Genomic DNA, 18,275 nt, shown 5'->3' on the forward strand with positions numbered 1-18,275 from the left:
TCTGTTTTTCACTGTTAATGTACTGGTCTTGCTCTTCTATTGTAATCCCTCAACAGCCCTTTCAATGTCACGCATCAAGAATCGTCTTATTTATTTATTTACCATACGGTTATTTACGCATTTTCTCTTTTTACTCTTTCTCAAAGACCATTATTCTAGAATGAAGCAACTTATCCAGATCCAGTCTACGGTAGATTAACCTAAAATAAGCGTTTGTTTACCTGTATGTTTCATGTCGTTGTCCAAACACATCTTTAGATCTCTCTGTTCCCGATATCACTGACTGAATGTGGCTCCTCGTTTCTGGGACAGAAAATGGCTTCCTACACCATGGACGTAAAATGGCTCCTTGACTTGTATTACCTACCTTACGTACATTGCCTAGCGACAGTGAATATATGCATTCAATCTTGGTGACAGCACGTTGGCTTGTCATAACCCAACACACGTTTTACGATGGTTTTTCGTTTATAACTCACCGATGAAAGCGAAAATGAAAAATTCGCCTTCATGGTGCATTCGGACCCATTCCGTCCACCTATGTTCAAAATTTCAGATCTTTGTGTACTGTAGATTTTTCTGGGCATCACACACACACACACACACACAACACAAAAACACTTCCTTTTACAACTATAGATTATTATTATTATTATTATTATTATTATTATTATTATTATTATTATTATTATTATTATTATTATTATTATTATTATTATTATTATTATTATTATTATTATTATTGGTTACATGTTACTAAATATCATGATAATCAGGCCCTGTTGTACCCGTTGATGGGAAATAACTTAGCCATGATTATAATTTTGTCGAACCGTCGTGCTGCTCCTGAGATTCAGAGGCACATACGTGGTTATTCCTCTTACTGTAAGCGAGTTGTCATGACGTACTCGCTCCACGATCCACTAAATTCCTCTGCACGTTCATCTTATTTGAGCTTTTGCTGCTCTTAATTGATTTCTTCCTTCCGTCATAGAAACCTTATAAAAGATAAATATATAAAAAGTACGTAGCCTTTGAATTTCTTTTCGTAATGATCTTCTTAATTTTATGATGCCTTTCCCTTCCAAAACATTGATAACTTTCACCCTGTAGTCGTCCCCATTCTGCAATTCACACACACTCCCTGCCTATAAGTGTTTGTGGGCTATCTTTCCTTTTGTGAGTAGGCATGGTTCTATGAAATATTTACCCAAATTTGACAGCTTTTCCTACGATCTTTACTATGTATTCAACGCTCCATTGTATAAAAAATGTTGATTTCTATATTTATTTGTTTCATTACCTTAGTGTGGTGGGATATAGGGTAATTTCACTATATTATTGCTAATAAACCTATAGAAATTATTTAGTATTAACAATATTCAGTTGTCATATTAACTCTAAGCAACTCGCCTTCTCAGATATTCCGTTTCGTCGTTAGGGTAACTTATTTCATGTTACACAGTACCGTTTATCGAAGTAGACAATATCAAGTAGCCTTCGATGTGTTATACTAATAATGCCATCACAGTGCACTATGTCTTCTGGTATCACTTTTCGCTTTCTCAATATGGAACTGACCGAAGTATGAGCAATGATAGTAAAGCCATGTTTTATGCAGACAGTCCCTGTTAGGAAGGGTGAAAAAGTCACTCATAATTTCGATTGGTGCGTACAACTCAGTAGCCTTCCCCGACTGATTTATAATAGCAATTTTGAACTAGGTGAGGAAAGCAACGGAAGTTTATCACTACACATTTCCCCTGTATGCCTCTTCAGTGACACCTAGCCCATCCATGTCACCTGATGGCGGAGATTTTGTTGATCCTATTAGCCTTCAGGCTGAATACTCAACATGGGAACTTGCTGTCACCTTTGATTAGATTCAAGTTGATATTCGTTTTCCAGATTCTTTTAAGAAAACATTAAGGTCATCTTGTTCCTCTCCTTTGCTTGTTGTTCTTCTTCTTCTTCTTCGTTTCCTTTCCCTCCGTTCACAAACAGATTCGTTTGTGTCCTTGCAGATATCTCCATGGATAACCAATGAAGCCCTTATATTACCTCTGATTCTCTCATATATCGACTACCTAAAAGTTCGCTCATTTCACCAGAAATATTTTCGTCAGACTTCCTTCCCTGGGGAATGTTGTTAGGCTAGCTTGATATCAGGATTTTTGGCTTTTGGAGGCATCAGAATTCCGAAAATTTTCTAAACCGCAATTTTCTTACTTTTCGGTAATCCTACGGTCACGACGCTGGCGTATTTAAGCACCTTCAAGTACCACCGGACATAGCCGAGATCAAACCTGTGGTCTTGGATTCGGAATGCGATTGCTCTTTCCTCTGAGCCACTCTAAAACTGGTGGCATTTATATCACTACGGGCCGAATTCATAGTCAGCACGTATACGTAAGTGGAACCCTTAAGTAATAAGGGATCACTTATAATAAGTATTCACTTATATGAGTTTACATTTCGAAGACAGCTCTTAAAGAACACACTCATTGATTCAGTAAGTATTCACTGGAGATGCGGCAATGCTGTATATTATGCCCGTGCTTCCTGGAGCGTGTAGTTCTGGCTACCGAATAGTATGATGATTTATCGTGTTTTGTTTATCAAAGGACATCACGCGACAGCGCGCGACATTTTTGAGGTTGAAAGATCGTCTATATTGTATTTCAGAATGTATAACAAAACAGCGAGCTGAGACGGCACCTGCAAGAACTTGTGTCGAAGTACAGTATATACACATAATATAGAACAAGCAGACCGACGCAGTTTCACGTCAGAATATGAATGACGTGGCGAAAACTTGTGGACAATGCAAACTACGAAAATGCCCAGAGTCTAATTTTCTTCTTAATATGTTTATAGTTATCCAGGTACTCGAACCTATACAAATATTCATCCAAATGTAGAATATCTAGCCTGACAACGCTTTTAATGATTTGACAAATATATCCGTAGTCGTTACGTTATAATAGGTTGGCATAATTACTTCCCCAATAAAATGTAAATAGTATGTTTTGATGCATGATGCCATAATTTCAGAAACTTCTGATATAATCCGGCAAACCATTTGTTGACTAACCTCATATAATTACCACAAATCAATCTTAAAATAAATGGTCGTAGTGCAACACGTTTATTTTTCTTATAACGCAGTATAGTTCTTTACTATTCCAAAGGCCTACAGTCTTGATAACTTATCCACTTGTAATACGTTTGCAATTAATTAAACGAAATACCAGTAATGATGATGGTGATGATGATAATAATAACAATAATAACCTGAAATTAAGGGGTGGTATAAAGTCTCAAAACAATATACATTAATGGTTAGATAGTGAGTCCACTAGAGGTTATGTTCACTCTCTCAATCGAAGGAACACGAATATTCATATCTCTCACTTTACTAAAACGAAACCTTCTTTAAACTGTTGTCGCATTACATTTCGACAGGATTTTTCATCTCTACTGTGTGCGCGGAAAGCATTCTGTGAATGAAATGAAACATTCAGTAATATCATTATCCTCCATCTTGCTGCAACGTGAGTCATTTAAGTGTGTGTGGAACGTCCACTTACAGCAATAAGTGGGACACTTAAGTAGGTAATATGAAATGAAACCTGGCTTATAAGGGGCACTTATGTATAAGTGCTGTCTATGAATTCGACCCTACATAACATCATACATCGTCCAATGTGAAGGAACTCGTGAACATGTGAGAGGGTGAGCAGTTACTATATTTTCTGTTGGATAGTCCTAGTTTGCACAGAAATAAAGTGTTTTACAATAACGTTACTAAAGTGAAGACCAATTTATATCTGTTCACAACCTTCCTTACGGATCTCTGAGAAATTATTTCGGCTTAGAGGTCGATATTTAGAAGACATATTAAGCAACTTCAACTATTCTTCATACAGTGAAACCTGCCTACATCGGAATCTGTACTTTCCAGAAACTTGGTGTTAACTGATACATTCAAGGATACCACGAACTTAGTGAAAAATGTCCAATGCGTAAATTCAAACATAGTTTCACTGTATAAAAACTGAAAATCATACAAGATTCTAATAATGAGATTGATGATAAGTTAAATCACTTAAAGTTTAAGTTTTTCTGTTTCTTGAGGCATTCAGAAATTAACCGCAATAATTATTGCGAGGTCTCCAAGTTTACTGAGAACATATAAAGCGATGGAATAGAAAGTAATTGTTTCTCTACCTTGTGTAATGATCAATAAAGCGTGGCAAGTGTTGCAGCACAGTGTCCTGTACTATTTGTACAAAGAGGTCCATAATGCAGCAATGTGCGACAAGTTTCGGCGAAGAAATTATTTTAATGTTGTTTTACAATGGAATTCCAACTTACATGCATCCCAACATCATTGATTATGGCCACTATTGTTATTACCATAAACAAGAGACTACCACGCCAGGTTTATCAATAACTTGGTTTTAAACTCCATTGGAATATTTGTTTCATATGCTGATTTGTAGGCTACTAGTAAGTAAAGCCGAAACAGGGATAGACTGCAGGATTGCCAATTGGGCATTGTTTATTGCTGACACGCAATAAAATTTCTTCGTGAATGTCTGGGCAATAATTTGTCTGCTTGCGAACTAAAGAGGTACAATCCCACCCTGCTGCAGCAGGGCGCATGATGTCAGTGTTACAGCCCACGGCAAATCGATATAATTTAATTATTCAAACCTTGTATTATAGCCTTGCCATTAGCTGATTTGCACAATACATGCCAGGAATTTAGAGATCTGTTTTATCATCGAGCAACAACACATCTGACAAAGAACCACAATTAGCCACAATTTCAGACGTGAAGAGGTAATTTTATTATAGCTGTGAACTTGTTTACAGCATCAAGGAGTAACTTTTGCTTTTAATGTTTAATCAATTACCCATTAGGTTGAAATATTAAACGAATTTTTCTTGTAATTCTACCTGTAAAGAAAAATGGCACGACTTGTATTACTCATGAAATTGTATTACCTAAACGTTCTTAAACGATATGCAGATATAGAGATATGTGAATTAGACAGTGTGTCCAAATGTCCTATCCAAATTATTTCGTTGGTAAAAGTGGGCTGTGATATCTGTTGACATAGTGCACCTCTAGTGTTTATTGTGATGATTAACACAAAAAATATGCAACATTTCTTCTATTTAATATATTATGCCGAGAGCTGAACATGGCTCGCATTTTTCTCAAACTTATTAACCATGCGGTATATGGGCCCACTACATTATAGCGTACAACTGTTGTCGGAGCTATTAATAATAATAAAATAATAATGGATTTAAAATATGTCAATGCGAGTAAATGAGACTTCTTTGAAAATAAGACTTCAGTTTAGGGTGTTATGTAGTTTTGCGTCAATTCATCTTCTCTCTTGACAGTTTTCTCATTATGTATGGTAGACTCTAATGTGTATTAAGGCCAGTTTTACGGCAGGTGTTCTTCCTGCAGGCAGCCCAACGAGGATGGATGAATTTGCAAATGCGAGTTTTTGTACAGGTAGGTATTGTGATGTATTGTATGAAAATGAAGATGTGTATGAAGAGGAAAACTAACACCCAGAACCCCATCTAGAGGAATTAATCAAATGTGGTAAAAATCCCAGTAGCAGCCGGTAACTGAACCCGCCGTTTTATGAGCTGAAGGCCACGACCTTGACCGTTCAGCCAATGAGGCGGACTTCTGCATCATCATTGCTTGAATACCTTCCAGTAATATTTGCTGGTCCTCGTGATGATAAATTTCAGCTTAAGTCAGTTATTTTGTACTATTATATACTGGTATTTATTAAGTATATGTTTTAAATCCGGCTGAAATCACACAAATTCATTAACTTCCATAAACCTGGTGCCTGAGTATGCAAATGGAGCATTCATACTCTCTCTATGGGTTTTAAAGAATGAAAACCGTTCAGCAAAGTTGGCAGAATCTTTATGGATTCTGTCCCTTTCATTAAACTAATCAAAATCTTCCATTCAAGATGGCATTTTATCGAAATAAATGGAAATAAATCAGCTTAATAATCCTAGAAAATTGTTAAACAGAATAAGTAAGAACTATGAAATAAAGAGAAAGGTTATTCCGTTATGGCTAGCTGGTCCGTATTTTATTCTTTTTATGAAGAATGGAGAGGGCCAAGGCATAGAAAGACATTGATCATTGTTTTCCTCCTTTATATAATGTTACGTGTTCTTTTATTTAATCTAATCTCCATATCGACGGTGCGAGAGCAATACCTCGTATCTCACAATGACCTTCCTCCTTAAGATTGGCCTCGCCTTCCAGCCACACATGGATATGCAGCCCATCAGGACAACGTTCGTTGAATTACTTTTCCTGTACCGTTGTGCGAAGGATAAACCTTAAGTGTATTATACTGTCGGAGTGCGTAAATACCTCATGTACCTTCCTATAGTATGGCAAAATTTGTGGGTATTGCTCGCGCACCGTCGACGTGTATATATTGAAAAGGTTTGTTAATTATTACACCCAGGTTATACTGTCAATTGTATCTGAGGATGTCCTCGAAGGTGGACGACACATTTACTACATACATTGCTTTGTGAATTCCATTTAAATTTAGTGGGTTACCATTATTATTAAAAGGAGGACCAACACGTTTCTTAAAAGTGTAATTTGTTTGACTTGGCGGGAATTCCGTTCCACCTTGTCAATCCATTTCACTCTTAATCTCTGACTGCTAACAGAGTCAGATAGAAACTCAAGTGGTCATCAAACCATTCTCTACAGTTATATATTAAATGTTAAATCATTAAATGAATAAATGAGCCTGGTATTCACACTGTGCACTATATTGTACAACTAACTGTAATAGATGTTGTTGCTGGTACAGTTATTTATCACGTGCAGGATTACATTTTTGTCTACCCCTAACACTGTTCCCCCATATTCTGAGGCACATAAGTTGGCATACCTCTCATTGCCAGGGGCTTGTCGTAACGTACTCGTTTCTTTGCTCTCTGTGGAAATTTGGAGTGTCATACTTTTTGCATTTTTGCTGACATTGATTTCACATCTACCTTCCGGTAAAAAAATTCTCAGATATAAAAAGCCTTTAAAACTTCGCCGGAACGATCTGAATCACTCTTTACAGTTTGTAGAGTTAGTTGCCGGTTCATGGATTTAAACCTTCACATGACTGCTACTCATACTTCCCTTCTTTGTCAGTGAATCAGCAAAAGGTGTGAAGGAAAAATTCTAAATACAAGTTGCTGTAGCTCCTTTCGTGTAAAACCAACCGTCAGAGAGATATTGGAGTTTTATGATTTAGGCCCATTCTGATGCATCCATTCCTGCTGATAGTTTTAAAAACCTATAGCAAACATTCTACTCAAACTTATTCTAAACTGAAGTACCTAGATTCATTAAAATCCTCCCCTATGTTTTCTTGTCAGAGTCCTTCTTATTTCTTTGATGACTCCCTCTTGTATTTTTCTTCAAGCGATCGTTCCTTCACTATTTTTTCTCATTTTGATAGTCAGTTTTACAATTTTATTGTCTATGTTAGCTCAAGACCACGCGGTTTTCCACCTTAAGACAATCACGACAGAAGCCACCAATCGCCAGCTGACGTGATTGAACAATATTTTCATGTTAGCGAAGCAAGGCGTTTGATGTGGATTAACCAACACAAGTTTAAATTAATGAATATGTCTGTTATCAGAGACTGGTACGGTAAAACTGCAAACCAATATTAATAATAGGAAATGATCTCCATGACGTTTTCTATGTAGTATTAATCGACAAGGCCTAGATATTTGAGAAGTATATTTTAGGCCTTTTCCTGAACTAGCATTTCACTTAGAGTGAATAAAATTACTAATAACCTGCACTAGAGTGCCTTATTGTCCGACTTTACGTACAGATTTTTATTCAATTCTCTTTAGTAAATTTTCTCGTAATGAGCATATTTATATATAGAGAGACAGGCAATATGGAAAATAAAATAAGAGCATTTTCTTAATCTGTACACGAACCATACAGAAATACCATTCCTTTTTAATTCTGAGCAATGTACAAACAAGACTGTTATTTTCTAAATATAGATTAGCTGTTGTATCAGTTCCATATGGAGCAATCTGAATTTTAGATTTCGAAGATATGTACCTCGGAGAGAGTTTCAGTGATCTCCTGTTATAAAATGACGTATTATATTATTATTATTATTATTATTATTATTATTATTATTATTATTATTATTATATCTTCTAACCAGATAAGAAAACAGTGGTGAACAGTATGAAGGGTGATTAGATGTTGATTCCCGTAGGGAATCTGAAATATTTGTTCCGAATGAGTAAATTTATAATACCAATATATATGGTCCGTTATTGGACATTATTAATTTTCCAGCTAACTAATTCCTGGCTGCCGGCGTTTCACCCTCGTGTGCTAGGCTGGGCTCATCAGTTGGTACCTAGCACACCTATCAAGACGCCGGCTAGTGCATACCGGCGAGGCCACTGCGTAGACTAATTGTAGCCACCGGCAGTGCCAATGCACTATGAGACACTTTGTCTCATTATCAAAAATTGATGCCTGCTTGGCCATCAGATGATTCTAATCATCAATTTTTGATAATGAGACAAGTGTCTCATAGTACATTGGCACTGCCGGTGGCTACAATTAGTCTACGCAGTGGCCTCGCCGGTGTGCACTAGCCAGCGTCTTGGTAGGTGTGCTAGGTACCAACTGATGAGCCCAGCCTAGCACACGAGGGCGAAACGCTGGCAGCCAGGAATGAGTTAGCTGGAAAATTAATAATGTCCAATAACGGACCATTTATATTGGCAGTATGAAGGGCTCAGATGCTTGACACTCATGTTTCTCGAGTCGCTGCAAATACGCTTTTTGAATACATTCCGAAAATATATAAGTGACTGCACTAAATTGTAAATTTGAAGTGCGTTTGATCTGTGAAGAATCAATTATTTGGCCTCCTGCTTTGAAACGGGGGTAGAATTATTAATACATCGCTTTTAGGTTCTCCTAAACAATTACGTATTTCTGGAACCGTGTCATCTGCAATCGAATCTTCAATATGCACATCAGTATTGACTAAGCGTCCAAAGCCAGCTCGCAGCATTATCGGCCCGACAGAGCTTGTCATCGCATATCCTCTCTGTGACATTATAAAGCATTTATTGGCGGTAAGACATGGGGGAACGCACTCAAGTGCACATATCCTGAAGGGACAGTTTCCGAAATGAACATAGTCTCATCGGCTTTCATATCTTTAGTAATTCATCACTCGCTTGTACATTCTAATTTTGAATGAAAAATTGTGTTTTTCAAATAACGCTGAAATACTGGTGCGTGCTAATATGGTTCTTGGTATCTTAGTTCTCTCCGGACTAACGGGGTCGGACGATTTAGTGCGGGCTTTCTTGGTGGGTTCGATCCTGGTTCAATAAATTGGTATTTGAAGATGCTCAAATACGTCAGCCTGGTGTCGATAGATGTACTGGCACGTAAATGTAGAGTATAATGTTTGTATATAAGGTTCATTATCCTCTATACACGCGCATAGAAAAATGAACTCATCGAATATTTTTCTGATTGACTGCATATCAGTATATAGATGGGAGGCGTGATCCCTCTTAAGGGAAATAATAGATAGCAAGAGCATTTTTATATTCGCGACTTTGCAGACAGCGATGGCATACTGTATTTCCATGGGCCGGAGAAACGTCGACATCCCTGTGATGGCCATTCAAGATATAACCTTGGAGAGAAATTTCGATTTTCAATCTAAACCTGCATATTTCTTTTGCATAAGATTGGTGATCGGTATCTTTATATGCAGGCCAATACTACGCTGTACATAACGTCTGTGGAAGGACGATGGTTCGATAGATCATCAACATAATATTGAATGGTCAAGTAAGTCCCACAGCGTTACCCCAACAAATCAAGTTTGGACTGACTCGAGGTAGGACGTCAACATCGATTCAAGGTCCTATGCTCAGTAACAGATTTTGAATGCAATATGATGTTGTCTGAAATATAGCACGGAGTGCATGTGGAAATTCAGGAAAATAGCATTAACTGTTATAGCGAATACCACTGAGTTCCCCTTCCAACGGAGTATATTAGTCTCCAATTTTAAAGGAGATTTAATTTTTAGCTAAGAATATTGGAAATACTATTCGTAATACGGTGATTCACCATCAATATATTCATCTCCCACTCACAGAAAGTGTCAAATTTTCTTTGAATTAATATATACTGAACCCTTTAGGTCCTTATTGAGGGATACCTACCTTCCTTACCTATCAGCAAAGTTCATGAGATCTGTCTCTTGGGGTCGTTTCGGGTTCTTCGTCACTTGCTGAGGTAAAGGTAGGGTTCATTAATTCTAATCTATCTACTGTAATGAAAGGTCTGTTTAAAAGATTCCTATTTATTCAGGAAATTCTGAAGCAATCTGTCATTGGTATCATAGAAGTCAACTGTATCCACTGGACACCACAATCATTTTTACATAATGGTCAGAACACTGGTGTGAGACTTTAACGTAATTGCCTGATGGGCATTCTTACTAGAAATCATTGTCTCAATTATTAATCATTTAAGAAAGGAAAGTCTGGAAATCCTTAAATTCGGCTTCCATGTGAGACCACATGTACCATCATAGTGATTCGTTATGGTCCAGCCCTCGTAACACGAACTCTGGACTCTGAGTATAATTAAGGCCGTCCAATCGGTGTGTGCCACACAGTGGTTCTACGGCATGGACCCTTAATTGAATCGATGTGACCTGCGTCTATGTCATGGACCGACATCTAATCTTCTAAGTTACTTTAAAGTCATTGTGGATGATGACCGCAAGGAAATGATGCTACGATGGCATATGGCCCTAATCTAAGTCACTGAGGTTGATGACCCCCTGACCATCCAAGTTTCTAGGCTGAAGGCTAAACACAATTAAGTTACATCGGTTGATGACCAAAGTTTCCACTTTACTATCCCCAGCACATTCACTGCTCAATCAATCAAAGTTCAATAATTACAACAATAGCAATGCTCACAAACTTTGTGGCAGTAAAATCCATTTCCTTCGGATATGTCCCTTTAATCTTTACTTTATTTTTAATATTCCCCAGACAACAAATTAAAATTTCCAGAATGCATCTCCATGTTATTCGCTTGATTAAAGTTATTTCAAAATGCGGTTCACTGAATTTAATAATTTAATAAATTTAAATGATTTATCGAAATGTTAAAGAACAGTAAATTTTATCTCCGCGGACTCTGGTTTCTTCACAACTTTCTACGCAGCTGTGATGTAAAATTCAATATTGCGATGTTTATCTGGCTGGAAAAGAATTTGTTGCATCATTCATGTCCAGCTATATATCTCATCTCGTGATATCATGCTTAAAAATCTGATCTAATCCTAACCGTTTAACACTTGGATATCCTAATAATCTACGTACAAACCAAACAACTCGCCATATAATTACGATGTCATATCTCGTCATTACCATTATGAATTTTACACACCCCTCACAGACAAACCGATCAATCACGACCATCGCTCTATATTTTGGACAACCCTGAAATTGGGTTACTCTGTTCCTTATACTCAAAGTTCATGGTTTCAAATGTTCATTCCGTCCCCAATTACAGTGTTTCACAATACTTAGATCATTACCGGCTATGAATTTTCAACTAAATCCAGCATTTTAACGTTTACCTGGCCGAGAATACAGTACAATCTCGACTCCACTCCTATTCCCGTTATTATCCCCGCTGTCCGCTTAGGTCTCTCACCCCATGCTCGCTTGGCAGTTACATAAACCACCCGGTTCTTTCTACCTGACTGACTTCTCAAAATGTTCCCTTTAAACTCTGCCGACATAATTAAACAAATACGATATTCTAACCAACAAAATGCACAGATTATGCTTCAAGATGCCCACACTAATTATACGCGTCGCCAATTGATACCGCTATAGATTTCTATGAATTTCTTTCCATTCCCAACATTATAAATATTCCTCGGGCTATCATATCCCGGCTTCAATGACAGGACTCTAACCTGATTCACAAACTAACCTCTGTTTCCAAGCTCCACAATTATCATCGACCAAGAACTGGAATAAAATCCCCACTAGAAATCCCAACATCTAATATCGCACAATGCATTACTCATGAATAACTTCGCATAAATGATATCGTATTTAATAACTTGATTTTTACGAGAAATGACTGAAACATTCTACTAGATCTTTTTATTGTCAGTCAGACATAGTTTAAAATGGGCATTGAAAAAAAAAGAACGTTTCTCTCCGTGACCAAATTCATCTCCCTTGGCTCTCACCCGACAGCGCGCTTCCTCTCGATTGAAAATGAGTAACCATGGATTATTATTATTAACGTCAAATTGCAGTCAGAAGAATTTTACATCGAATGAACATCTTACTTCGACGTCACAAAATACAGGCAGTACACTCACACGGATGACGATCTACATTGGACGTGATATCACTTCAGAACCCTATTCAATAACTTTTTACAACATTATACGGCCCTCGCAAGACTTCAAAAATTTATCCAAGTGGAAAATAAAACAAATGACTCTTTCAGTCGTACTCTCACATTTACCAAAACTTAGTAGGGCGACCACTGCGTCGTATGTCCCCATGCAAATACACTTTAAGAAATCACGAGATGAGATATAAGAGGCAGTAAGATGGAAAGTCACATTACCTTATGTAGTCACACCATTGTTCGTCATAGGGCTCACCTGCGACCCTGGCATTTTATTTAGCCATTTTTACATTCATGGCTGTACATATCATTGTGTTTCTTCAGGTTTCCTGGAATAAAGCATAAAAAAAAGAAAATACCCTTCACTTGTTTGCGGAGCGCACACGATGGATTATAATTATTCCCGCACACGAATTACTTAATCACATTAGAATATTTCAGTACTTTGACCGTCCTATCCGATACACTTATTTCTCTCAAGAAAACTATCTCCCCATGGAGTCAAGACTTAGCCGCAATGGCTAAAATCTGCAGTTAAACTCAGTCTACTTTCGTTGGTTTGATTTAGCAGAGCAACTCAACAATTTTTCGTCCGCTTTGTATCACAAATGCCGGAGAAGGAAGCTTCGTCATGGCGTCCCTTCATATTTATAGCAGTTACCCCCTCTCTTCGGATCTCTCCCTTTGCCGCCAAGAAAATTTCTCTAAATTTTCTGACTTACCTAAACTGTAATTTCAAGAGTTTTGAAAGTGACTACATGCTTGCTATATTTCTGGCGGTAGTGTTCATGGACATTTAAAAATTTTACGGGTTCGATTTGTGAGATGATTGACCTCCTTTGATAGGCACTATATTTTTTTGACTTGGCGTGGTCACGCCGTGTACACGCGCTTTGAAATAGTTCATAAAAATGAATTGAGATTCTTCCGCCGTCGACACGTGTGGTTGACGTCACGTACCCCAGAGCGTGGGACCGAAGGTAATCACCCCCTCGTCACGTGTCAACTCCATGCTATCAAGAATCCAACTTTAAGTTTAATTGTCATATTATGCATAATGTTCTTAGGGCACAAAGGTCATGGGTTCAATACTTTTGCTCGTATCAACGTATTGCAAACAGTATGGCTCTCAATTACCTCATATTCAGTATTCAGTTCACTTTGTTAAATGGCAATTTAATGGGTAACCAGCTCTAAAACTGCTGCTTGAAATGGTCTCGGATTTCATATACAAATTAAAACATTTTAAAAGGTAAGGGGTTCTTATTAAACTGTACGTATTATTTTCTTAAACATTTATGGTATCAAATACGTAGTATTTTTTGTTGCTGCTATGTTGAAATAGTTTTGTATCATAGGAATTCAGGCAAAGGAACATGGTGTGTTATATATGTTGATATGTTTATGTAACCAAATAAGCACATCGAATGTATACCGTCACCATCTCGAAAATGCCACATTTCTCAGTGGTAGATATTCGTACGGGAAATAACCATCGTTTGATTTATAATATCCCAGATTTTGATGGGGTAGGCTTTGTAACGGATGGATGAACTATCGGAAACTACAAGCTATTCGTTTCAGAATAATGTAACCTAATCGGTTGGTTATGTTATTTGGACTGTTACTATCTAATTTATCCCAGAGGTCTTCTATGGATTATGTTTGGGGACCACAGACTATAATTAATAGCGAGGAACATTCTCATATTGATACAGCCAACATTCAACATTGCGGACCTGTACTCTTGCATGGCAATTGACGTGATATATTGTGATATTAAAGAACGACAGTTATCAGCATAAATCAAGAATAGATTGAGGATACAGTATGTTCGCCGTCCACTTCGTGAAGTTATATCCCGTTGTTATGCATGGCTTGCTGGTAATGTGGTTGCATGTCACAGAGATTTCAGAGATGATCGTAGTCATATTCAGTTACAAGTTTTGGCTCTTCAGGTATAGGTATGTAGTCGTCAAAATAAGTTGTGATAATCCTGAATACAACAGAAGGAAATGCTTTAAACTTTATTGAAGGCAATGAATAAAGGTTTATACTACAGATAATGCAAACGGGTCATTACTTTAGGGGCATTCCATGGAATTACTAACGGCACATATCTTAAAATTGAATTTATCCAAATAGGCCTACCCAAATCTTAAAGTCCAGTTACATGAAGTGGCTTCTTCTAATTAAAGGCATTTTTCATGCACCTGGATCTTGTGTCTGCGATATATGAAACATTTCTGCGCCGTTTGCATGTAGGGTGGACAGGAGGAGGTTATTTTCTGTATTCGATATTTTAATGTAACCGACAACTAAAGGGTCTACACTGTAGGATCTGAGTTCATGTAGGAGAAATGTCACTTCTGCTTCAGATCATTGTAATTGCATTTCTTATCGTCAATACATTTTAGGTGAATATTTTTCAGTATCAGACTTATAACTTATGTGTGTCATTGGTCGTAGGGCAGACGCTTTCACCGTGCTCTTTCTTGTGTGTTCTAGAGTATGTGTGGGAGGGTGAGGTGGGGGAGACAGAGGCCACCCATTCAAAAAGTGATCAAGCCCAATATCGCTTAATTGTTTACCTTTGTCTAGTTGGTAACCTGTCATGGAACAATGATGTAACGACATGGGGGCAATCTCGCCATCCTGTAGTGTTGATGCCAGTATGAGTTCATTCATAACTTCTGAGTAGTTAGGTGGTCATCCATACGCAAGGGTGGCCTCTAATGTTGCATAAAATGTATAAGGCCACACGTTGCGTTGAGATAGTCTCGTAATAATTACTAATTTTGAAATAGTCCACCCGTGCTGATTTTATGCTTATTTCCTGATCAGCAAAAAGGTTTCCCCAGCTTGATCATCTGCATGCATCATCGTTGAGTATTCTTCGTATGTGTAAATTTTCATTAGGTGACTGTTGTCAGAAGCCGTCGAGCTAGAATATCATCACTTTTAAACCCGACGTGAATATTCTGGAAACATGTTCTTCTAGAGTAATAAGACAATGTTTCTCGAAGCGCCTGGAAATAGGGCATAATTAAGTATGTGTATGTAAATATATACGTAAATATCTGCAAGGAGCGAGATTCGAACACGGAACCTCTCCACTTCAAATCCGTCGACCTAACCACTCGTATACAAGGCACAACTTTGACTGTGTCGGTCAAATTCAATACTGAAGAGCTAATTTCACAATAACAGCACGGAAATATTGCACCCAGTTTTCATTAAACTACTGACTGTTTCCCTTCATTTTTGTCAGTTTGAATCAGTGAGTTATGCCATTGATTTCAAATAAATTACACACAACTGCACAACACTTGATTTGAGTGTATTTGCTGGTACCGATATTCGACGTCACATACTGTACGTAACGAATACAAAATAACCCTCGGCGGCAACATGAGAAGGTACAAGAGTGGATACTTCGGTAAGGATTATGTGTAATTTTTATACAGAGTACCCTAACCGGTTTTCGACTAATGCAAGTGGTCTGGCGCTTGAATCAGCCTCCTGTACTTGTCAAGCGGTAAAGGGAAGAGCAAAACAACATGAGTTAGACTGCGAAAACAAACAGGTTCAGCAACCCCTATACTCTGCTACTGTACTTCCACTACACGAGGACAGAATGACACAACCGGCATATCCTAATGTGGCCGTTCAAAACACATTAGGTCCTGAAATATTTGGCTCAGTTATTGGAAAACTAATAGGACGAGGTAGAAAGTACATAGCATATATTGTGAGGTGTATTTTTCTTTAGCGACTAGCAAAATATCTGCACGTATACCCCTAACACTCTGTATCTGAAAGCAAAAACAACAACCTTACCTTATGCAATTTTCATTGCAATTATACTTTTAATTACATTTCATGACGTCTCGGCTACATATTGCTGCGAACATTTATGTGCGAAGGGACACTTGACACCAAACAAACACGTAACTAGAACCTGTGTACAAATATTTGGACTACGGGAACAAACACAACAATCTCGTACTACGGGACAGAGTTAATAGTATGGTAAACTCACTATCAAGTACGTAGGCTGGGCGCTTACTTTATTTTAGAAACAATCCTAACATGTTCCATCCAAGTATGAAAGCACTTCCAAGTTAATAAGTCGATAATAAAATTGTAACCTGTGAGACGTGTTGTTTTTAAACTACAATGCGATTCACCAGTAAAATGATTTCGTGATTCCAAACAGACTCAGAATGCAGAGAAAAGTGTAATATTCCATCGTTGTTAGTTATTATATTTATTTTGCATAATGGAAATGGTTAAGTTAAAAGAAAGTAATTATTTAGCCTTATTTTTGAAGATTTATTTTACGCTGATTATTTCATTGAAATGTTAGATTTTGTCTGTGTTTGATCAGTTCTGAAACCGTAGGGATGCATTGGTTCATAAGAGATAGTATCGAGTATAAATATAACAAGATTGGTTGGTGCTGTAAGGCGGGGCTATTCTAGAACGATTTACGAACCTCTTTATAACACGGACTTCAGCCATGGCACGAGACACTAATTAACACGCGCCAGCCTTATGTAATGAAGAATTCGCTGATCCAGTTCTGATAACAGAGCCCATAGCTAGCCTGTCTCCAGAATGTCCAGAATGATTCCTTCATCTGAAATTAAGTCTTGATTTGATAATCTATCTCAGTGTACCGCCTAGTCTAGGCAGCCTATCGAACATTATTCATAAGAACTATTGTGGGAATAAATTCCGGTATCTCAGCATTTCCTTGCAACATGTTATTGTTGTTTTTCGTACAAAATGCCAGCGAGGAAACAGTATTGCTTCCGCTTTCTAGCAACAGAAGTAAAAGTGTTGATAATAAAAAACATACATAGCTCTCGTTTGAGCACTATCCCCCCTCTCTCTCTCTCTCTCTCTCTCAGTCACTCTCTGTTCATAAGTCTCCACAAACCTCTTATTCCCTTGTTAGTAGAACGCTGGCATGTATCAGTATAGCAGAACATGTGAAGAGTGCTGTTGTTACGTATGCGAACTTATAAAGGAAGTTAATCTCTACAGACATCATTTCCTCCTAGCACATCTGAAACCGAAGAGCTTTAGTTCCAGTTAGTGTTTCACATCCAAAATTCATTTGGGCTATCTACTAATATACTTACAATAAACATTCACATTCTCAAGTTTTCTACAAGGAACCACTACTAGCACCCTAACGTAATTAGACCATCATCCCACACTATACTCAACATAAGCGCCTAGACAGCAATCACCCTACTTCCAGTAAGGCTCTCCTCCCTAGACATGCCATAAGAGCTGTTAACTAAGTACAGGGTCTCTCTTACAAAAGCCAGACCGAGCGCACGGTATTTGTACTCTGCGCTATAGCAGCTGCCTCATTCAAACTTACGTCGCCCGCGGCCGCCTTGCTTTAAGCGTGTATACAATCTTATATGAAATATTACCTTTTAAAGGATGCTAGAAGTGTCAGTATTCATAATGAGGAACTTCATAAGCTAGGCTAGCTAGGTAGTTGTTTTACGTCGCACCGACACAGATAGGTCTTATGGCGACGATAGGACAGGGAAGGGCTAGGAGTGGGAAGGAAGCGGCCGTGGCCTTAATTAAGGTACAGCCCCAGCATTTGCCTGGTATAAAAATGGAAACCACGGAAAACCATTTTCAGGGCTGCCGACAGTGGGGTTCGAACCTACTATCTCCCGAATACTGG

Source organism: Anabrus simplex, chromosome 1 (assembly GCF_040414725.1).
Source record: "Anabrus simplex isolate iqAnaSimp1 chromosome 1, ASM4041472v1, whole genome shotgun sequence".
Taxonomy (NCBI): domain Eukaryota; kingdom Metazoa; phylum Arthropoda; class Insecta; order Orthoptera; family Tettigoniidae; genus Anabrus; species Anabrus simplex.